This window comes from Carlito syrichta, unplaced genomic scaffold, assembly GCF_000164805.1.
Source record: "Carlito syrichta isolate Samal-C Ts95f unplaced genomic scaffold, Tarsius_syrichta-2.0.1 Scaffold314765, whole genome shotgun sequence".
In the NCBI taxonomy this organism is placed as follows: Eukaryota; Metazoa; Chordata; class Mammalia; order Primates; family Tarsiidae; genus Carlito; species Carlito syrichta.
This window is the reverse complement of record NW_007258861.1, coordinates 35,262-42,244: the sequence shown is the minus strand read 5'-3', so window position 1 is coordinate 42,244 and position 6,983 is coordinate 35,262. Positions and strand designations below refer to the sequence as shown.

The following is a 6,983-nucleotide window of genomic DNA, read 5'->3' as shown; positions in this document are numbered from 1 at the left end:
GAGAAAACTATAAGAGCTAATAAAGGATATCCAAAAATACATCCATGCAATTTAATCACTTCAGCATTATATTGCCTACAATTCAGTTATGGGTAATATATAAATTAAAATATTAGTATGCAATAAAGTAGTATATAACTATTCAAAATGTGTGTGTTATAGATAAATATTTTAACATGGAAAATGTATATTATATGATTAAAGGTGAAAGAGAGAAAAACTATATTTTAAATACATAATTTAAAATTATGTATAATTTTAAATTAATTTTATATGAAAATATAAGTACAGTAAATAATAGAAAACTATACGTGCAAATTATTAACATTGATCACTTTTGACCATATGTTTTAGTATTATCTCTTTATTCTTTAAATCAAATTTTACATTTTTATAAGAAACTTTTGAAAACTTGATGTCAAAATCTCATGTGAGATAGGTGTCACCATTTAAACACAACTTGACTCTTGGAACTTTAATTCGTAAGCCTAAAATTTCCAGGGACCTATGTTTTTCTTACTAAGGAGCAAAAAAATAGTATAAACAAGATCATTATAGATATATTTGCCAAAAGGTAAATTGCATAATAATATTTATTTGATTTGATTTGATCCTATTAATTTAGTAAAATCAACTTGGCTTTCTAAAGGAAGTCATTAATGCTGTCTTCAGTTTTAAGATGTAAGTTTAAGTAAGAATACCCTGTAACAATTAGTGTACTGTATCAAATTGTATGTTTTTCCTTTTAAATGAGAATATCATAAATTTGGTAACAATTATGATACAAGTATTACTACAGGTCCAATAAAATTCAGATATTGCTTTGAACATGATTCTCCACTAAAAGCATCCAGATTTTCTTAGTGAATTAACTGATTCAAGCTAATGTGGGAAATGAGCAAAATGAGATTAGAACATTTTTTTATAAACCAGGAAGAAAATGCTAAAAAAAAAAAAAAAGAGAGAGAGAGAGAGAGAATATAATAAAAGAGCACAGATATCAGGTTGAAGGGCCCAAATCTAGAATGATTTCAGTATCAGGAAAATGGTTATAAACCACTGAATTAAAAAAATCCAGGGGTCCATATTGATGGATAGATTAGAAAGGTAGATACATAGAGGAGAGGGGAAAGAGCTCATTCTCACTGTAAAGTGAACTAATAAATATAAAAGGAATGATGGAGTTAGAACAACACATTTTGCAACCATCATTACTTATACACGAGTCAAGTAGCATAATCAATGGATGCTGCAATGAATGACTGAAAGTTTAGTTTTTTTATTTTTAAATTTTTTTATTTTAAAATTGTGGGGTACAATTCAGGGTTAGATATACAAATATTCACCTTGTTGGTGAGGTGTGCCCCCACTTCCCCAGGCAGATTGAAAGTTTAATTTTAAAAATCAACATCACAGGCAGGGTGTGGTGGCTTACAACTATAATCCCAGCACTTTGGGTGGCTGAGATGATAGGATTGCCTGAGCCCACAGGTTCGAGACCAGCCTGAGCAACTTGGCAAGACCTAATCTCAACAATAAATCAAAAAAATTAGCCATGTGTGATGGCTCGTGTCTGTAGTTCCAATTACTTGGAAGACTGAAGCAGAAGGATGACCTGAGCCCAGCAGATCAAGTCTGCGGTGGCCGTAAGCATGCCACCCACTTTAGCCTGGGCAACAGAATGAAACGCCAACTAAAAATAATATTAATAAAATGATAAAAAGAATAATAAAAATTAAAAATCAACATATTTATATAATAGTTTTAATATATTTTCCCAGAAATTATACAAGGGAAAAAGAACTTTATGATGGAGATATTGAGAGACATTCTACAAAACAACTGGTCCATACTCTTCAAAAATATTAGTGTACAGACAGGTGGAGAATAGCTGGGTAATTCTCTCAGATTAGAATGGATTAAATATACCATAGGATCTTATACTGCATCTTGGACAAAAGGGATAGAAAATGCTGTATTTAGAGAAGAGTATCATGTCAATGCTACATTTTCTGATTTTGGTAGTGGAATTGTAGTTAGATTAGTGAATATCTTTATACTTCCATAAAATAGATAATTTAAAGGTAAATTTGTATCATAGACACAAAGAAGTCTTAAGTGGCCCAGAAAAAATTTATAGATATATATAGATAGATGATAGATAGATAGATAGCTAGATAGATAGATAGATAGATATAGATATAAAGTTTTATATATATAGAGAGAGAGAGAAGAATAAGAAATCTTGAAAAAATTATTAACAACTGCTGAATCTGGGCACAGTGTATATGGTAGCATTGTTTATAATTCTTGACATTTAGCTGAAACTTTGAGTTAAAAAAGTTAAAGAGAAAAACACAAAGAAACACTGAGGGAAAAAAAAAAGCCAGTCAAGTAGAGACAGGTATACAAGTGTCTACTGAGCTCAATTTGAAATAAATAACTCAATTTTCCTTGATTCTCAACTGTGAGCTTTCTTTCACAGTTCTGCGCTTTACAAAGTATCATAAAGGGAATGGGGGTCAACCAATCATGGATTACAAAATTCATCCTGGTGGGATTCCAGCTCAGTGCAGAGATGGAAGTGCTCACCTTCTGCACCCTCCTATTTATCTTCAGCCTGCTGGCAAATGGAATGATCCTGGGACTCATTTGTCTGGATCCCAGACTGCACACTCCCATGTACTTCTTCCTGTCACACCTGGTCATCATTGACATGTCCTATTCTTCCAGCAATTTGCTCAACGTGCTGGAAAATCTAGTGAAACACAAAAAAGGATCTCCTTTTTCTCATGCATTATACAGATAGCTTTTTTTTTTACTTTTGCTGCTGCAGAGTGCATGATTTTGGTGGTGATGTCCTATGACAGGTTCATGGCAATCTGCCATCTACTCCACTATATTGTCATGAACTGGAGAGTGTGCATGATCCTGGCTATCACTTCCTGGGCCAGAATTTTCCCTGACACTCATAAATCTAATTTTCCTTTTATGGCTGCCCTTCTGTGGACCCCAGGAAGTGAACCACTTCTTCTGCGAAATCCTGTCTGTCCTCAAACTGGCCTGTGCAGACACCTGGATTAATGAAATGTTTGTCTTTGCTGGTGGTGTGCTTATCTTAGTTGGGCCCCTTTCCTTGATGCTAGTCTCCTACAGGTGCATCCTCTTGGCCATCCTGAAGATCCAGTCAAAGGAGGGCCACAAAAAATCATTTTCCACCTGCTCCTCCCACCTCTGTGTTGTTGGGTTCTACTTTGGCATAGCCATGATGGTTTGCCTGGTGGTTCCAGACAATAGTCAATGGCAGGAGCAGTAGAAAATCCTCACTCTGTTTTACAGCCTCTTCAACCCACTACTGAACTCCCTCATCTACAACCCGAGGAATGCTCAGGTGAAAGGTGTCTTCCTCAGAGCACTACACAAAAAATGGACCATGTGAACAAGAGAAAATTTCAGTTCAGTAGATTTTTTTCCCCTTAAGAGATGTGCAGTAAAACTCAGAAAAAGTTCACAAGAAGAGACTTTATGTAACAATAAGAATTATAAAAATTCTGGCCCTGAAAATGGGAACAAATCTGATAGATATACATATATTCTTTGATGGATTCACCATATTAGAAAATGGCTAAATTAAGGATAGCTAAATTAGAATATTTAAATTTTTGCTTAAAATAATGATATATCTCTTGAAAAATAAAAAATATGACTACATGGAGATAAAATAATTGTTTTAAATGTCAAAGGCATACCAACACATTACTTTGACTGATCAATTTGGACATATTTGACTCCAATCATCATCTGGTAGTAGATGAAAATGGTGGTTTAAAATTAATATTAAGAGAGAAAACTCAGACGAGAACAAGATGGTGACAGCATAGGTGGACTTGTGAGATTCTCCGAACATGAGTTCCCCAAAAGACTCTTACTTTTCTTCCCCCATCCCCCAGCCCACCACCAGCCATGCTGGTCTGAGGTCCAGGGATGTTCGGTCCCATGCAGGGCCAGATATTGTGGCCCCCTGCTGCTGCTGTTCCACTGCATGCGTGGGAGTCTTGGGTCCCAGTTCCCACCTTGGCTGCATCGTCTCCCACCCAGCACCCAGCACCAAGCTGCCAATCACTCAGGGAGGCTCTGGGCACCCGCCCCTCTGAGACACCGGTCCCATTCCTGGCTGAAGTAGGGGGGCCCAGGGCCACTCTCACCACTCTCCGCCTGCCCTTTGGAGCTTGGAGCTCTGGACCTCTGGGTCCACCCTGGCTGAGGCACTCAGCACATGACCCCAAGCTTGGGGACCCAGACAAACGGAGAGAAACACATCTGCAAAAGCTGCCTCAGCCATTCTCCAGGCAGAGACTCCCATTGCCCCGCCCACCTATCAACAAACCCTACCTCAGTTCCTAAGGTAACATCATGAAAGAGGAGACAAATCCCCACCCCTATGCTGAATCAGGCAAAAGCAACCCCCAGGCAGTTGACTAAAAACAAAAAAAAAAACCCAAACTGCGAGTAAATCTAGCTGCCTGCAATGAAAAACAAAGGGGAGAGGCCGGAGATGAGAGCTGAGGTGACTTTAGTCTGATCGCTTATTTTGACTTATGATTTTATCATTTTGACTGTTTGTTTTGATCACGTTTGTTGTTTGCCTTCTGACTTACACTGTTTCTTGATTTTATTGGTCTGTCTCTGTGTAGCTATCAGTACTCTTTAGGGAATCTTTCTTACCTTTCTTCACTTCTTCCTGTCCCTGTGTCTCTTTCTCACCTGATAGTTGGTATGTATATCTGTTTTCCCTCTCGCTCTTCTCTCTTTCTAACTTTCTATTGACCCCCCTTCCTCCATTATTTTCCTCTTTTATACCCCCCTTTTTAATCTAGGGACCAAGACTACATACTGCTGAATGGACAGATTGTAAGGCAGAGGGAAGTAGGTTCCAGTGTGCTCATACAGCAGTTCATGAATGCTAGAATCAGCACATACATTCTGAACCACAGCTTTCCCCTCAATTAAACCTCAAAACTGCAAAAAGTACAGATTGCAGCCTGCACTCCAACCTGAAAAGTGAACAAAGCCAGAAGACCCTCATAAGGAAAAACAGGATATTTCAGAAAAGAAATAAAAGCATCCCCACCTTCCCTCAAAAACACAATTAAAGAAGGGGAGGGAAAGGGGGAGAAAGAAAAAAAATCTACACAAATGAAGAAAAACCAAAAGAAGAGTATGGGTCTCTCCCAGACCCCTGGGAGGGCAGACACTGAGAAAACTGACTTTGGAATCCTAACAATAAAGAGCCCCCAGAATGAAGGGTCTCAAACTACAAACCTAGATATCAAGATATTAATGGAGAGATTAAAAAGAATTGAGTAGACACAAGAAGAAACTAAGAAGGAGCTGATATCTGAGATTACAGTAATAAGGAATACTGTGAATGAAATAAATAACAAACTGATAAGCATGGAAAGCAGAATTACCCAAGCAGAAGAAAGAATCTTAGAGCTTGAGGACCAAAATATAGAAATAACCCAAACTCTTAAAAACACAGAAAATAAGCTCAAAAAGACAGAACAAAACCTTCAAGAGATGAGTGATTACTTCAAGAGACCAAACCTAAGAGTAATTGGACTTCTTGAGGCAGAAAGAGAGACAGAGACCACACTGGAACAAACTTTCCATGAGATCATTCAAGAAAACTTCCCTTATATAATCAGTAATGCAAAAATGCAAACACAAGAGATTCAGAGAAGGCCTACAAGACAACAAATGAGAAGACCAACTCCTAGACACATAATAATTCACCTAAACAAAGTAGGCATAAAAGAAAAAATCCTAAAGGCAGCAAGAGAAAAAGGTCAGATCACCTACCATGAAAACCCATCAGAATAGCTGCAGATTTATCTACAGAAACCCTGCAGGCTAGGAGAGCTTGGAGCTCCATCTTCAAAGTCCTAAAAGATAAAAAATTTCAACCAGGAATAACCTACCTGGCCAAGCTAAACTTCATCAGCTAGGGAGAATTAAAATCTTTCCTAGATATCCAATCCCTAAGAACTTATGCTGCCACCAAACCACCTCTACATGAAATACTTAAGAAAGTACTAAACACAGAAGAAATGGAAAAAAGAACAATGTTCTTCACAAGATTACAGGTAAAAGAATAAAATATACATGAATCAACCCCCAAACCAAAAGAAAGATAAAAAAAAAAAATAGAAAAACAACAACTCTCTATAAGAACTCTATGATAGTGATGAACTCTCACATTTCAATAATTAGCCTGAATGTGAATGGACTAAATGCACCACTACAAAGACATAGAATGGCAAAATGGATAAAATATCACCAGGTAACAATATACTGCCTTCAAGAGACCCATCTCACTAGAAAGGACATACACAGACTCAAAGTAAGAGGATGGGAAACAAATTTTCAGGCGAATGGAGCACAAAAGAAAGGAGGAGTCACAATCCTAATTTCAGACAAAATACCCTTCAAGCTATCAAAAATTTAAAAAGATTCAGAGGGCCACTGCATAATAATAAAAGGTTCACTCCATCAACAAGAAATATCTATCCTAAACATATAAGCACCCAATATAGGTGTGCCAACTTTCATAAAGTAACTTCTAGGAAAACTAAAGAAAGATGTTGACTCTGACACCATCATAACTGGGGACTTTAATACCCCACTCACAATCCTAGACAGATCATCAGTACAAAAAATCAGCAAGGAGATCCAGAACCTCAGTGAGACTCTGGACCAAATGAACTTAACTGATACCTACAGAACCCTCCATCCAAAGGCCACAGAATACACATTCTACTCATCACTGCATGGAACAAATTCTAAGAGCGACCATATAATTGGACATAAATCAAGCACAAGCAAATTTAAAAGGACTGAAATTCTGCCATGCACCTTCTTGGACCACAGTGGAATAAAAATAAACATTGACACCAACAAGGACCCCCCAAAACCCAAAAAGA

The 6,983-nt window shown here is 37.3% G+C and overlaps 1 pseudogene; it reads left to right on the top strand.

The window, feature by feature from the left end:
- Positions 1-2,515: 2,515 nt before the first annotated feature.
- On the top strand, positions 2,516-3,439 carry LOC103274388 (annotated as a pseudogene).
- The last annotated feature ends 3,544 nt before the right edge of the window (positions 3,440-6,983 follow it).